This window comes from Grus americana, chromosome 1 (assembly GCF_028858705.1).
Source record: "Grus americana isolate bGruAme1 chromosome 1, bGruAme1.mat, whole genome shotgun sequence".
Taxonomy (NCBI): Eukaryota; Metazoa; Chordata; class Aves; order Gruiformes; family Gruidae; genus Grus; species Grus americana.
In genome coordinates this window covers 97931823-97947744 of record NC_072852.1, presented here as the reverse complement: position 1 = coordinate 97947744, position 15922 = coordinate 97931823, and the positions used below count along the sequence as shown (strand labels likewise).

The 15922-nt window shown below is 39.5% G+C and overlaps 1 long non-coding RNA gene across 1 annotated transcript in view; it reads left to right on the top strand.

Annotated features, from left to right (window-relative positions):
* Nucleotides 1-15922, top strand: part of LOC129201586 (uncharacterized) — a 71878-nt gene that overhangs the window by 22929 nt on the left and 33027 nt on the right. Inside the window, exon 6 of the long non-coding RNA XR_008575443.1 lies at nt 8298-8392. This is a non-coding gene — a long non-coding RNA (uncharacterized LOC129201586). The remainder of the gene's footprint in view (nt 1-8297; nt 8393-15922) is intronic.

The window sequence follows — 15922 nt, the reverse complement described above, 5'->3', positions numbered from 1 at the left end:
AGTACAAGGGCTATGCTAGAGCATACTTCCAGTGTGTGAAATGCAGCTCATCTGAAGATACTGGAATTTCAAAACCCAGATGCCTGGCACAGAGTGGTCCTGGGTTTTCTGGGTGTTCAGCCTATGTCACATTCAGGTCTGGCACACAAAAAAAGTTATCTGGGTTCCCCTTGCTTTACAGCCTATGGCTGTGGCAGATAGATGCTGGTGCCACAGCTCCTGTAAAAGCTTTAAGCAAGTCCTTAGGAAGACTTGCTTCCAGTCCTTTTAAGCTGTTGGCACTGTTGAATTACAAGTTTTGGCATGCTGTTCCCTCGTTGATGCTCCTTGTATGACAAGACTTGATTTTTATTTTGATCTGGTCTGTCATTTTTATCAGGTTTAAGCTTACTGCTGTTTAGGCACATGTATTCTTGTATCCTTTGTAGCTGTGGAGTCCAAAAGCAGATTTTTCAGAAGTGCTTAACCTTGACCTTATTTCTGTCTTCTCAAGTTAATAGTATTTGGCCAGCGGAGTGCTCTTTCCCTGCCTGTTGCTTGTAATCTGCTTGTTTGCTGCAGGGTGAGATGTAGATTGTACCTGTCATACGCACAGCTGGATGTCATAAATGATTCACACCTATTTTCAAACAAGTGCACTTTTCATAAAAGTCCTTGTAGTAGGTGTTTTATAAACTCAGCAAGCCAATGAGCCCAACGACATAAATAGGAAAGGACCAAGGGTCTGCTGTGTGTTTTGGATGATGACCTTACCTATCCTTGAAACAAAATTTTAATTACAGAATCAGCTGCTTCAGCTCAAACTTCTGAAACTGGACCACAAACTTGTGGCTTTCCTCTTTTTTGTCTGCGGCTTGCCCAGTGACTGTCTTATCCTATCATGAGAAATTCTTGCTCTGTGCCTTTATTTTTATATCCTGCTGAGCTTGACTAAGGGCTCTTTTAAGGAATTATCTTGCTTTAGATATCTATATTAAAATGTTTGAGTTCATGATAATGATTTTCTGTCCCGCACTGTTAGCATTTCTCTTATGTCTTTTTCTAATTGTGATAACTGCTCATTAGTGATAACTGCACAATAATAATAAAGTAACTGTTCCTGCTAGGCAAAATTTTTCAGTCTGAGCTATAAATAATTTGTGCAGTCGCTACAGTTGTTTGGGCAAATTCATTACCTGTCCAAGTATTTCTGTGAATTTTGTAAACATTTAAGCTGAAATAGATATCTAAAGTCAACTGCTGAGCCCCGTAGAAAGCAGCATACATAAAACCTGAAAGGTACACTTGGTAGGGGGAGAGATATCAAAGCGTGAGTAACATCTTGTAAAATGCTGAGCATGAAGTTAAGAGGAATAAAGAGATACGCTAAAGAGTGCTAGCTTGAAGAAAGTGAATGTTGAAGAGTTGTGGTATTAACATAGGGAAATCTTTAGCTTCTGCCCTGAGGAGTTGCTTTTCATTGCTTGAAGTCTCAATGTGGCTGCCTGTTAAGTAGTGTCAAGAAATGAGTCGCTGCAGGTTTCCTGTTTTGAATTGGAAAGCACTCTGGATCAGAACGGATTGCAGGAACCTAAGTCTTTTGGTTTCTTCAGTGAAAAGCAAGTTAACTGGTGTCTTCTAAATGACCTCTGAAAGTCACTTGCAATTCTTCAGCGTTCAGGCTGGAGAGCCTGTGGGACACGGTGCTTCTGCAATGCCACCACGGCACGCGCCGCCTTGTGATTAGTCTCCTGTAACAATAATCGTCCAGTGTCACCCATGCTGCAGATGCAAAGTAAATACTAAAATCATTTTTGAGGGACCAAAAAATATCATTCCTTCTGAAAATAAACTGATTATTCTTCTGTTCTAAACGTGTGGTTTAGTCACAATATTCACTCTTTCCCATCATTTTCAGAGTCTCATCTCTTTCTAGCGTTACATTCATTTAATTTGCACGTCCCTTCTTTGTTCAATCTCTTTTAAATATTAAGCCCATTATCTTGGTTTTCAGTCATATTTAATGGACTTTTCTGTGATTTGTTCTATTTTAAGTACCAATTGCCAGTTCTCGTTGTTAATGTATCATATTTGCTCTTCCTCGTTCTTCCTACGAAATCAGAATCTCTTCAGATCTTATTATGTGCTGCCACATTCTTACATTTGTTACAAATTGAGAAAGTGGTATTAGAATGAAATGAAGTCTAATCAACTCCATATATTACCTCTCTCACCCGAGAGATCAGCGCTTGATTCAGCTGGTGTTTACCTGCTCCTTTTGTTCACTCCACCAACGTGGAGTGGCTATTTCAAAATCTTTTTATTTAGTCGGAGGAGGTGGCTGTAAGGCAAAGAAAGATCAATCCGATTGATTCTTGATACTGTTGCCTTTAATTCATAAATTGTTTTTGTAACTTTTTCGGTAGCGGAAATGTCACAGAGAATCATGTTTGTTGTTCATGTCAGCTAAAACCTGTCTGCTCTTCATGTCCTTCAGGTCCTCCATGAAACCCATCAGTTCAGAAGAGTTCACGCTGAATGCTGTTGTTATCGCTGTTCAATAACCCTAATACAGATATTTCATTTCCTTGCTTTTATAACTCTTTTGCTTCATTCACTGAGCTCGTAAGAATCAAAGATGAAAAGGGGTTGTTCATGCTATAAATCTCGAATTTATAAGTCTTGTGTCTCTATGTTGATGGAAACCACCATCTTCATCCGGTCTTGGCTGTTTCAGGATTGGCTTCTTATCAGCTACCTTCTCCCCATGCCTGCCTTTCCTGCTGGCTTGGGATCCAAGTCTGCATTTTGGACTATGTTTGTCAAGAAAATTTCTTTACACAGACAAGAGGCAAGTAAAACACACTGTATGCAGGACCAAGATGCACATGATAGTCTACCTTTCTGAGAGTCTCAGTCCACTTTCCCTATCCGCTGATTTAAACATTTTCTTTTTAGCTGTCATCTTGCCAGTACTTAGGTTGTTTAATTACAGCATGCAAACATTAGGCATATGTTCAAGTTCCAGTCATTATAAGTGCCATTTCTCGTTTGGTTTATGCTCCATACAGGTTCTTCTTTTAATTATAATTTTGTTTTGACATTCCAGGTTCTGCATGTTTCATGTTATGCTGTTGCCAGTGCTCTGTGGGTGTTTGGACTCTGGTAATCCTCTGGACCAAATGACTCATCATTTGCCTATTATATCTGTCAGATTGTTGAACACTCCATTGCTTCAGGTGCAATATTTAGATCTGCTGGCTCTCAGACTCAGAGAACACTGTTTCAGCTCATGGTAAAAATCTTTTGGGTGGCATGAAAGATCTATGCTCTCCATATTCTTCCTATTCTGCTGTGTTGCCACCTTCCTTTGTGTTTTTCTCAGAAAGTGTTAAACACTGGTTATTGATTAAGAAGTTTCACTTCAGTATCTTTCAGTTATTTCTCCCCTGTCAACATGGTCCCAATGTGTAGGAAATACTTGGCTAATCTGCTGTTGTCTCTGAGCCACTCTTTGAACCCACAAGGCGCATACATATATATATAAGGCCAGCATTCACTGAAGTAGCTACATGATTATATTTCTTTACAAGGCTGATTTTTTTTTTAAAAAAAAAAAACACCTCCCAAATATTCCTCCAGTTTAAAGTGAACTTCACATCGACCAACCTTTTCTTTAGGTTTTTGTCATACACCAAAAAATGGCACTAAAGGGTTGCAAAATACTTGTTTACTTCATGGTCCTTGAATAAACAAAGCATCTGTTGCTTCCTCAAAACTACCGGAGTGGCAGCATCCTTCCGAAGTGAAGGCCATGCATACAAAACTTGACTTTCATGCTAGCTAATGACTGTAAGTAAATGCAGAAATGAACCCATTAACAATTCATGCAAGTTTCAAAAACAGGCCGCTGCTTTTACACAGGGCAAGTTGATTGCCTCCCGCTTCTGCAGTATGGCTTACTGTATCTGACGCTACCTGATCTTGAGCAGGAGTGCAAGTGCTGATCAGGTGGCTGTGTCAAAACAACCAAAAAAAAAAAAAGAATCTGTTTTGGGGTCTGCATAGATCCGCAGTTGCTCCAGTTCATTACAGTGACTATTATACCCCTTCTGATCCTTTCTTCTTGGTTCAGTAGGTGGAGCTGTAACATCTGTTTAAATTTTCCCTTGGCCAAGATGTAGCATTGTGGGTGCACCAAGAAGTGTAACTTTGGGTTCCCAGCACTGCACATATTTATCCATTTTATATGAGTTGGCATTTTGCGTCATTTTGAAATTGTGCATAAAAAGGAACCTCAAGTTCTGTGTTCAATCTGCTAGTTGGGAAAAGCAATCAGTCTCTGTTTCTAATATTCAGTCTTCAGCTCTTGGATGGCTGTTTTCTACTGTTCCAAAGAGCACAAAACGTCTTTAGGTTCATTTTCAAAATTTTGGGCTTTGAGAAAAAATCATCTCTAATTTAGTACATTTTGCTTATATTGCTAGGTTCCAGTTTGAAACAGACTCTTTGAAGCAATCAAGAATTCATGAAACCATCTCATTAATTGTTTTCAATTTTAGAATCATATCAATTCTACTGGCAAGTGTTAGTTTTCGTGTTCGTGTAAACTAGTGTCAAGGAAAGCTTTTTAAATTTCAACAGGACACTATTACATAAATGGACATTTCTTAGAATTTTTGCAAAATCGCTCTTAAAAATTCAGTGCTAGTGAAAAAAAAAGAACTTGGTAATGAGACTAATTCACTCTTCAAATGTTACAGCATCATTTGAGCATTGTCCCATCATCTCAAATAGTTCTTAGAACTAAGAACCATTTCCCATTTCAATTTTCTCTGGGAAGCTTTCTGTAAAAGCAATGAGAGTATCTAAATTAATTTTAAAGATCACAAAATTGCTATTTCCTTTTAGAAGAAGAGCTGTCTTGTACTGATCTCCTGTATGCAAAATTATCTTAATGATATCTTCTTTCATCTTAGTATTCTCCCTTGAGCAGTTTGAGTGCTTTCTGGTTCTCTTTGGTTGCAGCTAAATATTTCAAGCAGGCGTCAGAAACGTTGCAGATTTTGGCTTGGCTTGTCTCCTTTTCATTCCAAGAGCTTCTTTGATGGGGGCTGGTGACATCTTTTCACAATGCACAATACAAACCAGCAGTTCCCAACCTTTTTCTTTACTTTTTATTTTTCGGAGGAGTTTCTAATGACCATGACTTTCTTCTTTTCTGCCGCTTCGCTGTCGCCGCCCGTGCACTCTCCCATCCCTAGGTGCACAGCCAGGCTGCTGCAGTGAGTGTCTCCAGCCTTGGTCCTTCATCCTTGTCTGCTCCGTTGGGCACACTGTGCTTCCCAGGGGCAGGAGGGATTGAAGGGGGCAGGTCAGAAGGATGGAGAAATGAGGATCCATTTGCAGCATTAGTGCCTCTCTTGGCTAGCCTGTGTTGCCACCTCCGCAATTAATACATCCAGCTGAGCTCGCCAGCTTGTGTCCTGCTCAGCAGTTTACCTTATACATTGACGTGTCTCTTTGCTAAGGTGTGTATCAGCTAAAAACCACTACTATAAACAAGGATGAGGAAAGAGCTGGTCTTTTATAAAATACCTGCTTTTTCTTGTTAGCTGTTGTACAAGCTTTACCACAATCTCTAACAATCTGTAATTGTATATTCACTTTCAGCTTGAAATATAGCTGACCCATTTGGAAAATGTTATTATCAACACTGGTGTTATCCAAGAGACTTTATTTGTCTAATCAGTTGAGTTGTCAGGTTGAGTTAGCAAATCCATTTGTATGAATCAAAGAGCAGCCTGTGGCTGTGGTGCATTTGTTTATGATACTTGTTAGGTACGCATGCCAGATAGCTCGGATGCAGACATTACGATTCCTTTGCTATAGTCCCATGCAATTCAAAACCAAATAAGTCATCCTTTTGAAAACCATGCTGCGAACATGAGAAGAAACTTGTGGATTCTACGTTGGCTTTGGGTGGCAGATCATTTTTTTGAGAAACTTGTTTAACATTATAGCTAGCGGGTGCTGTGCACTGTAGAGCCAGGTGTTATTGCTTTGTTAGAAGGTAAATTAATCAAAACTGTAGTAATCCATTACACAGCCCTTAATGTTTTAAGAAATATCGTATGGACTTGTAAGTGTCTTGAGGGGTATGTAAAATCCGCCCTTGGAAGAAAAGGTTATAACGATTTGCTGTACTCCTCCATCACATGTATCCCTTCATCTCAATCATCATTAAAAAAGGCTACAGTGAATGAAGTTAAAAGGCAAAAATGTAGCTAAAGATTGGTATGCAGTATCAACCTGTTGGCACTATTCTGCTGCATTGTGTGCGTGCTCTTATTGCTGTTTAGTAGACCACAAGCATGTACAAAGGCTAGCTAAGCTTATTTGCCAATAGAAACCAGTAGTATTTTATTGTGTAACTCTAGACTTTTTTCATAAACCTTCTCTATACGTGCAGACTCAAGGTTGTTTAAAACCAGCATCAGTAGTGATGAGTGATCACTATTTAGAGATACCTCATTTTAAAGAAGAATCTGGCTTAGCAAGCTAGACTGTAGTGATCGCTCCTGGGATTGGTAAACTCAAGAGGAGTAATGAGAGAGTGGTTCAGGGTAAAGTATAAACAGAAGAATGAAAATTTACTAAATATATTAGTTTGTTAATACATATGGTTCTTCTGTATATCTTCCGTTTAAAATAAAAAAAAAGCATATGCAAACTTTCTAATTTAATCAACTGATTTCTCCATGGCAATGGACCTGAATTTTAATAGCAGCAGTGAAAAACTGCTTTAAAAAGAGGAAATTCTACTTTCTGTGAAAGAACGTTTATTTCCTTCTCTCTTTCCTCATCACTTACCTTATCCCTTTTAAAAAAACCCAACAAACAAAACCCTCTCCCCCAAATGCAAATGTACTAAGTGCAAACGTGTTATTACTGCAAAATTATAGCAAAGAATTGAAGTTTCCGAGAAGAGCGAATTGTAAAGCAGTTATTCTAAGGCGAACCAAATTACATTTTAGTTATTCCCCGGCCGTCTGGAAGCTAGGGAATCCTGTCTCTAGGAGGCAGCCATCTTTTCATCTGTACATCTTCAAGCCTGCCATTCCATACCCCTGCACTTTTCATCTTGGTTTTGTCAAAAAGATTCAGCAGTTTGAGTTTGTAGAACAAGTATTTTCTGATTGTTGCAGGTTGCATTATTCTCTACTCTTCCTGCATCTCTAGGTCTGCAATTGCATTTTCTCACTCAAAATGGGCTGATTGTGAGCCGCCTTGCAACACCAGTGGATATACCACTCAGTCCAATAAACCTCTGAAAATTTTTGTTAGGGTTGCGCATATGCCTGAGGCTCTGAGGGTGATCTCTCCCAGGCGATGATGCCCCTGCCTCCCCCCGCCCCTGAGCCATCCGCAGTGGCTGTAGCCACGCTCATCTCCAAGCAGCTCATCTCCAAGCAGCTCACACCGAAAAGGTACCTCCTGGCAGTTTAGCAAGCGCTCCTTTTTGCTGTGAATGCCCGGAGGTGGAAAAGCACTCAGCATCTCTCACAGATACAAAACTAATGATTTTTAAATCTAACATGGTCGAGTTGTCATGGCAATTATCAAATGAATGTTCTTATTTCCTGTAAAGATGTGGTTTATAATACTCTAAGCTACACTTTAAGTGACTACCTCGTGCAGGCTGTCTAGGCGAACAAGCTGTAAAAGAAGCTAAGTGCCAATTAAAGCATTGGGAAGAACCTCTCTTGCGTGAACTCAGCGAGGCACTGTAGCATACATAATATCTCTTATACAAATTCTGAAATGTTGCCTTTCATTTCCAATATGCTACAGCAACACCTGGTTTATAGGACCCGGGGTATTCCTGTGGAAAATCAACAATGGCATGCTTTTGGAAAACTACCCACTTTATTTTTAATGTAATTGTTCCAAACCATGTTAAGAACAAACTGAATGAAAGGTTTTTCAAATTCATCCCACTGGTAGCATTAAATGATAGAGATGATCAACAAAACAGTTTGCTGTTAATTGCATATTTACTGTTACCAAGGAGGAAGTATTTAGTAGCTTTGGGATCATATTCTATCATTCCTCCAAGATAAGGTTTTAAGCAATTGGGCTGATTATACTTCCTTAAGCTTACATGAACTACATTTTTTATATTTCCTTATGCTTAAATCAGTTGTATTGTGGGAGACAACAAACAAATGTTGGTTTTTTTTCCCATTTACTACTTTCCACAGTCTTCTGTCTCTTTGCATGCACACAGACTCAAATTCTCTCTGTCATTTCTCCAGGGGGTGATAACAGCAAGGCTTCTTCCCTCTGGAAACATATACAACTTTGCTGAATTAATAAAAACATGGAGGAGGAGAACCAGCAGCAGATGCAGGTAGGTAAGCCATTGCTAACCATTGAACTTAAATTACTTTCTAAATTATTATTTTGACAGTGTTCACACTTTCTACTATTTGGAAGGAGTCTGCCATTTTTAACTATGTTCCACTGTTTATTTTATTTTTACTTCTCAAAGCCATTTTCTCATCTCACAGGACTGTTTTTGCTTTTTATTTTGCCTCTGTGGAAAGTAAATCCCTTCAAGAGGCCAGCATCAGGGTATCCTGCTGTTGCCTTCAGCTCCATCTCCTCTACTGAACAGTGGGAGCAAAGGCTTACCTGCCTTTTAAACTTACTCAGATTCAGTTTCCAGTGTGCAAACATTAAGTAGAAGCACCAAGTCAGCTTTCAGAATAAGGGATAGCTTTGCAAGCAGCATGAGATTCAGACCATTTTCTCTTTTACGGGAGGATGTAACTTGCTCTGTTTCACTATTGTGGCTTAACCCCAGCAGGCAGCTAAAACATCCACACAGCTGTTCGCTCACTCCCTCCCGCTCCCCGCCCAGTGGGATGGGGGAAAGAATCAGGAGAAAAAAAAAAGGGGTAAAACTTGTGTGTTGAGATAAAGACAGTTTAATATGACAGAAAAGGAAGATAATAAATAATATTAATAGAATATCCAAACCAAGTGATGCACAGCAGAATTGCTCACCATCAGCAGACCACCGATGCCCAGATAGTTCTTGAGCTGCAGTCCAAACCCCTGGCCAGCTTCCCCCAGATTACATACTGAGCATAATGTCATATGGTATGGAGTACCCCTTTGGCCCGTTTGGGTCAGCTGTTCTGGCTGTGTCCTCTCCCAGCTTCTGGTGCACCCCCAGCCTCCCCCCTGGTGGGGCAGTAGGAGAAGCTGGAAAGTCCTTGACTTGGTGTAAACATTGCCCAGCAACAAACAAAATTCTAGTGTGTTATCAACATTATTCTCATCCTAAATACAAACCACAGCACTATACCAGCTACTACAAAGAAAATTAACTCTATCTCAGCTGAAACCAGGACATCCACCTAATGCAAAATTAAGTTGATTTTCATCTTCTTTCCCCGATGAAATTGCCTGCTCAAGCTGCATTACCATATGCTCAGGAAAATGCGGAAAGAATGTGTCAGGAGCTTGGAGAGAAACAAAGGCAAGATGCAAAATATGAAAAGAATGGTTTCTCCACTTAAGGGAAGGAAAAAGAATGCTATGGGATAGTTGTAATGCATAAATGAAAGCCATATCTAAAATGCTGGTTCCCTTTGTTAGCAATGCTGGAGAAAAATTTCCTCTGTTCCTGGGAGACTAAATCAAACCTGTGTCAAAGTAAGAGTTCTGGAGCCCCTGCACATAGCTGAGCCACTCAGGACAGCAAGTTTGCAGCACACAAGGCTGCTGATAGTCTATAAAACTGTGTTTTTTCAAGAGGAATGTTCTGCTGTTATACTCCGGCTAGTATTTTCCTGCACTGGTTTCTGGGTGCAGCCTGTACTTGCTTCTTTGCAATTTTCTATTAAAACAGTTTGGCTCATAATCCCTACTCTTAAAAATACTTTTATCCATTTAGTGTATTCTTTTGGAAAGTGGGAAGGAAATAGAGAACCTGGATTGTCTTCCTTGGCCAGATCATCTTCAGAGTACATCTAGAGTATCCTTGGGAATACCTTCTGAGGACACCAGAATCCTGCAGTATTCTGTGGGTATGCTGAACCCTTTTATCTCCTCAGCATGGCTGTGGCTTTGTGTTCTCTGGAAGAACACCTGAAATCTAAAGCTACCTCAGTTATCTGTTAAAAACTCTACTTATCTTCTGTTTAAGCAAAGTGCTTTGACTTTTCATCTTCATGATTGCAGTCGGAAATTCTTTTGTGGCTCATGTTCACTATATCAGCTGCCAGTATTCAGAAGTTCCTGACTGTTATCAGAGAGAATAGGTTTGGTTTGGGGTTTTTTTTCTTGGTTTTGCTATTATTTTGCCTTTCACATTTATAGCAATTCAATGTCAGTGATCAAATTCTTTCCAAACACAGTTTGGTGATGGCCATTAAACTGGAAGTATGTTAAGTATGTAAAAAAAATATAAAAGTAAGAGCCTGTTCATTTTTCATTATCTAGAAAATTAAGAAAGTCAAAGAAGTGCTATCATATATTTTGAATAAATGCAGAGGACAGAAGTTAGGGTGGATATTTCATTTATAACAACAGCTGTGTGATCAGAATGCATGAAAATTTACAGCCCAAAAAGGATCCACAATCTTAGTAAGTGTTCTTCTTATGGTTTTTGTTTTGTTTTCTTTAATAAGACCTGGCTTCAAACTTTATATGTGCTTTTCCAGGAAACAGCAATTTTGCGTTGGTAACAAGACATTTACCAGCATTTGGGATATCTAAAATTTTATGCCAGGATGAACTCTGTTGTGGGAGAGCCCAAAGAGAACTAACCTGGTCTTGCTTTTTTCCAAGTCATCCTGCCTACAAAGTTGTTACTCTTGATTATGTTATTTCAAGTGGGAGTTTTTGCCTGGGCAAGATAAGAGCACAGGTAGTCTTCCAGACTCTGAAGGCTCTTCTTTTCTCTAATCTGCAACACGTTTTCAGGTTCTTGCCTTATTCACTGCTCCAAGTGCTTTGGTTTTCACCTGGTTTTCCTTGGGTTTGGAGCTGGTGTAGTAGGTATGGTGGGTGTGCCTTTAGAAGTAACGACAGCAACTCATGATAAGCGGACTTTTACTGGGAATCAAACCCCCTGGTGGTATCCATGCAATGAAGTCTAGTCAAGCATTGGAAGGACACAGCAATAAGCAAGTCAAAACCACCTGGCCTAGCCAAGCAGGTTTCTTTGGTTCTTGCTTTTCATAGCTTTTTTTTCTTTCTGCATGTCATTGCTAATCCATTAAATATACTTGATAAAGTAGAAGGGTTGCACAGGGAGAAGGTAAAAAATGGTACCAGTGGCAATTTCTGGAGATTTTTTGCATGCTGAGCATAAATGGTAACTGGATAACTGATGTACTTGCTGTGCAGCTGTCACTTTGTCTGGGAATATACATGGGAACAAAGATCAGTAAATGCCCTGACACCTCTTAAGAGGAATATTTTGTGTAGATGGATATTAGCAATTCAGAAGCTAAACTGGGATCTAAGCAAGGTCATTGGCTGGTCAGCCAGTTTATTTTTTACCTAAGCAGTGTTTAATTTAAGAAGCAGAAGGACTGGGATAAGCAAGTACAAACTGAAATGGGCAGCTGGCTGCTGAGTGATGTTGAAGCCGAGTCATCCTAAAGGGCAGCCCATTTGTACCCTCACTCAAGAGAAGAGAAAGGTGAAGACCAGAATGAGATAAAGGACTCCCACACCCCCACAATACTTTAGTAGCAGTGAACTCAAGCCATTTCTGTTCCTCTAGCAAGGAAAGAAAAAAAGGAGAGGTAAATACAAAAATATGTGAATTTTAAATAAAATATGCCTATATATGCATGCAAGTTAGGTGAGACCCTTGGTATGTCCAAGTTAACACAATGTTTTAAAAACTATAATCTAGTTTTTGTAGAATTTCTTCATTCCAGTGTGTATTACAAATATATGCAGTGTGAATAAAACCTGAGCTTTCTCATAACAGCTCAGGAGTAAAAGTAATAAACAATTTTGGTATGGCTTTCTTATAAATAAAACATGCTACTCTTTTGTTTAGGGTCTTCAGGTCCTCAGTTCTATGCTGGTGGCTGGAATAATTAGGTTCTGTTTTGAAGGTAGTGATTTTTTTTAAATATAAACATGAATTTGTTACTTGAAAAAGGAACTTTATTTCACAGATTTTTTTTTTTTTTTTCATAGTTTGAGCCTCTTGTATCACCCAGCTCTGCTTCTTGCCAAGTATAGTCTCTTCATCCTACACTACCATCAAAAGTGTGCTTTTGGGGAGGGGCTTTTGGCTGCCTCAGAAGAGTTTGCTATCTTTTGTACTTCAGTTTAGGTTTGCCTGATAATGCTCCCTTTTCTACCTTGGGCACAGAGGTGCTGTTGCAATACTTAAAAGCAGTATCAAATAGATCAGGTGTGACAGAACTCCCCTAACTCTCTGTAAAAAGCTTTTTGCCCAATTCCCTCCTGAAATATCACTGAAGTGGTGTTTGACAGATTTGTATAGCTATAAAAGCTCTCAATTGCTGTTATTACACAGGTCTCTGGAAATATATTGATAGGCTTAAGTATCCATATTTCTGATTCCACCCACTAAATGCAGCCCTAGTCTATATCTCTGGCTAACTACCTTTTTCCTCTTGGCCAGATTCAGCTGGTAGACTCTGGAAAGAGAAAAAAAAAAAGACAATCGTTATTGCCTTGGCCTCAACACTAGCTGGGGAGGAAGGGTGGAAGGAATAAAATACTTCCAGTGCTCCAGTGTATGAATATCTACTTGCAAAAGCTAAAGTGGCGTATCTGCTTACTTCTTCACTCATTTTTGAATATAGGGAGTCATCCAAGCATGAACTGAAACATCCAGTTAATCTTTTGTACAAAGGGAGCCATAGGTTTGATTTCTGACAGTATTTTATGCAACTTTCCTTCTCTTTCTCATTCCATTGGTCTTTCTTTTTGCTGTGGCATTAAATTTGCCAGCGGTTAGACATAAATGAACCACTTATTCTCAGTCAGTGAGCCCGTGTTCACGTGCAGTGTGTAACAACCATCCTCTGGTGACTTCTCCACAGCCCTGAACTGCATGTGAGAGACCAGACACCTGGCCCATGGGCACATTGTGATATGAGGGACAGCAACGTGGAGCAGAGGAGAACAAGGTGCCACTCATCCTTTTAGGCCACCAATACCTATGGGTGCAGTACTACGGCTTGGTTGCTTGTTGCTTATGGGATTTAGAAAATTAGCGATAGCTGCTGACTCACATGGATCACCTCAAAGGCAATTTGTCTCTGGCAAAGCATAAAATTAAGCAAAAGTCCCTGCTTCTAAAGATGTACTGAGGCCCATAGCTAACCTGATCAGATGTGAGAGGCAGCACCTGAGGGTCTTTTAAGAGGTGACAGACTAGATCAGGGCAATGAACTGAATGCAAACTGTACAGGACTGCCTGGATCATGACATCCAGACAACTGGGCATTTAGACATCATGTTCATTCACCAGGGACCAGGACAGCACTTTCAGCAGGTCTCAGTAAGCTTCAGACCTAGAGTAAGAAAACAAGTTACACCTATGTGTGCCATCTACTTTTATTAATTCTTCCCATCATGTGTGCTCCACATGTTTCATCACAACAAAATTGTCCCTCCATTCTTTGGAGTAAAATTGTGTGGGGCACAATGAGAGAATGAGAAATATTTTCTGGAAGTTTATTCAGCTCTGTATTTTTTGACACTACAACCATTATTTACAACTGTTTTATTTCCATTTTAGCCAGCTCCTCATTGCTTCTCCTTTCATGCATTGTGGCTTACTTCTGTGTCCTGTCATTTCTTCAAAAAAATGCTACCGTCTTTGCCCATGTTGTTGTTATTCATTGCCCCAGGACAACATAATGTGACTACAGTATTAGACCACAATTTGTGGCTTCTGCATGCAGTTCATTTAATGTTTGCTCATTTACTGTTCTTACAGTATACCACAACGTTGACTGGTTTTCTGTGCTCTTTCTTCTCCTGTTCATGGGGCTCTAATTTCCCATGTATTCAGCACAAGGAGGGCAACACATTCCTTTTGTAAATGCTTCTGGTGTGAGATGGCTTGCATGTATCTCCATTTAGGCTGGGAACAGGTAAGTCCTGTGGAGATGCTGGCTGGACACACCAGTGGCCAGAAGGGAATGGCTGGGGAAGAGAACAAGGACAGGGCAGGTCTATAGAGCAGGTTTTGCAGACCATTCTCCTAGCCTCTCGTGACTTATGGCTCAGGTTGCTCTTGACCAGAGGCAGCGTGTTTGTGCTCAGTGACCTTCGTGGCAGCTTGCTTTCATGAATTTGTCCAATTGCCTTTGAACTCTTTCACAGCTTCAGCATCTAAGACAGTCTGTGGGAGTATCCCAGCTTAAGTCCTTGTACAAACAAGTACCCCCTTCAGTATTTTTGTCTACCTGCTGCCTGTTATTTTCATTTGAGGTCCCATAGTTCTTGCAGTTCTTTCCCATGACTCTCACGTTTTCATGATTCTTTTTTTCCCCCACCTCCCTCCCCCCATGACCCTTTGTTTGCGGTAAAAGAAAAGTGGGAGCCACTGCATGTTCCCCATATAATGTAAAGCAGTGGTTACCGAGCACTGACTGGGATGAGATGGGTTATGAAATTCACTAGTGCACAGTGCCAAGAACCTTCGTATTTGACTTGGAACAGAAAGGAGAGGAAAGACCATTTAGAGCTTTTTCATAAATAGCTTTACTTGTCCTATAAACCATACTTATCATACGTTCCTGATAGTGACATACCAGGAAGAAAGACTGTTCTTGTATCAATCCCATGCCACAATAATCTTTAATATCCTCTAGGTTAGAGTTTTGTGTAAGCATCTGTTACTGTCTACAGCAATTCTGGGAGCTGGAACTGGATGACTCAGCTTTGTCATTCAGAAAAAGGAGTTGGAGAAAAGCTCAGCTAGTTCAGGGTTCATGCCACCAAAAGTAAGCAAACTTTCACTGAGCTTTCTATTAGAAATGCTGGGTCTGTTGAACCAAAGCTATGACAAAGATACTGTGATGGGAAAATCTAGAATATACAGAAATGCAAACTGTGCCAACAGTTGCCAGAATCAGAAGATGGTATAGGCTTATTTATACATACTTATGGCACTCTGACTTTGTTTCCCTTTTTTATATATATATAAAAAAAAAAAAAACAACTTGAGGAGTAAAACTTTATGGGTAACTTTAAAAATGAGCTAAGAATCTCATGGAAATAGATGTGGGTATGTGAAAATTGTTTGGTTTGTTGTTTTTTTTTTTTTTGTAAGGAAGTTCATATGTGACAAAAGATGTTTTAAGAAATTTTTGTAAAAAACAACCCAAACAAGCAATAGAACAACCCAAAGAGGTCTTTCTCTTACTTGTATAAAATGTGCTTTTTATTTTTAATTACTCTATGTGGATTTCTTTTGATTCTGGTTTCTTTTATTTCAATTTTATATATCTATATACTTCTACTTCTGTGGGAGTGTTGCTCAAAGCTTGGACAAAGGAATGACAAGTCAGCTTCCCTGGTTTCCTGTGGCCTTGAGATTCTCAACAATTTAATTTTCAAACCTAAATGCCAGTGGGTAGGTTTATAAAGCTTTGGAGTTAGAATCTGTAGAATTTAAGCCCTAAAATTAAATATACAAAGCATCTACACAATTTAAGCACTCCATTATTATTTGCTTTGATATAGACATGCCTATTAAATTGATGAGCACTCCTTAAAAATGTATTTTGAATGCCTCAGTAAAGTTTTTTGGAACTTAAGCTCATCTGCATTCAGAAATCTTGCCTGGTCTGTCACTGTTTTTCATAGTAGGAGACTGGAATATATTCAGCTTCAGGAAAAATTATTTAGTTAAAGCGTA